The 791-nt window shown below is 39.4% G+C and overlaps 1 protein-coding gene across 1 annotated transcript in view; it reads right to left on the reverse strand.

Moving 5' to 3' along the window:
* Positions 1 to 333, reverse strand: part of LOC119589449 — a gene marked incomplete at its 3' end in the record, with an annotated part of 2,287 nt that extends 1,954 nt beyond the window's left edge. Inside the window, 1 exon segment of the mRNA XM_037938055.1 lies at positions 213 to 333.
* Between the last annotated feature and the right edge of the window lie 458 nt (positions 334 to 791).

Raw genomic sequence — 791 nt, forward strand, 5'->3', positions numbered from 1 at the left:
TTCATATAAATGTAATGGTGTATAGTAACCTTTTGCGGCCTCTGCTGCAAAACCGCCAGATCTAAGAGACTTGTTGTCCTTCAACAACAACCTGAAAATCTTGCTCTAAATATATTGCAAAATATTCGCCAGTATGTTTGTTTTAATCACTGTATATACATATAACAATCAAAATTTTATACAGATCCTATTTATAAGGATATTAAACTCACCCAGTAAGGAAAGGATATCTTCTCTGTTGAACTCAGCACAAGGATCTCTCGCTGTTTTGGCTGGAGTTCCCGTTTATAAGCTCTAAGCCTACATACTTTTTGTAAATTATTCGGAATTAATCAGCGTAATTCAATCTTTAGTGGACAGAATCTTTATCGGAGATTGACACGTTTTCTATTGCTGTTCAAAGTCTCGTTTCCTCGTTGATGAATTGAAGTAAATGGTCATTTATTTTCTTGACCTGAATAGCTTATTACAAAGCTTAAAGCAACTTAATTGTGTCTAAATTTGTCGTTCACTGTTTTGTCTGGAAAGAGTAGGACTAGCGGAACCGTGATGCTTGGTAACACAAGGTCTTTGTCCCCGCACAAAGCATTTCCATGGACACGTAAACAGAAGAAGGCCTTGTCCTGCGATAACTTTATTCACCCTTGAGGTCCGAGCCACCGCAGTAGAGCATGAACATTTAAATATTGGCGGGGTCTTTTCACAGTACTGAATGGGCCGCAGCGAGGGGAAGCTGGCACGATCGGTACTGTTTGGCATCTTTCTTCCAGTTTCAAGGCCACAGAGAACTA

This window comes from Penaeus monodon, chromosome 25 (assembly GCF_015228065.2).
Source record: "Penaeus monodon isolate SGIC_2016 chromosome 25, NSTDA_Pmon_1, whole genome shotgun sequence".
NCBI lineage: Eukaryota > Metazoa > Arthropoda > Malacostraca > Decapoda > Penaeidae > Penaeus > Penaeus monodon.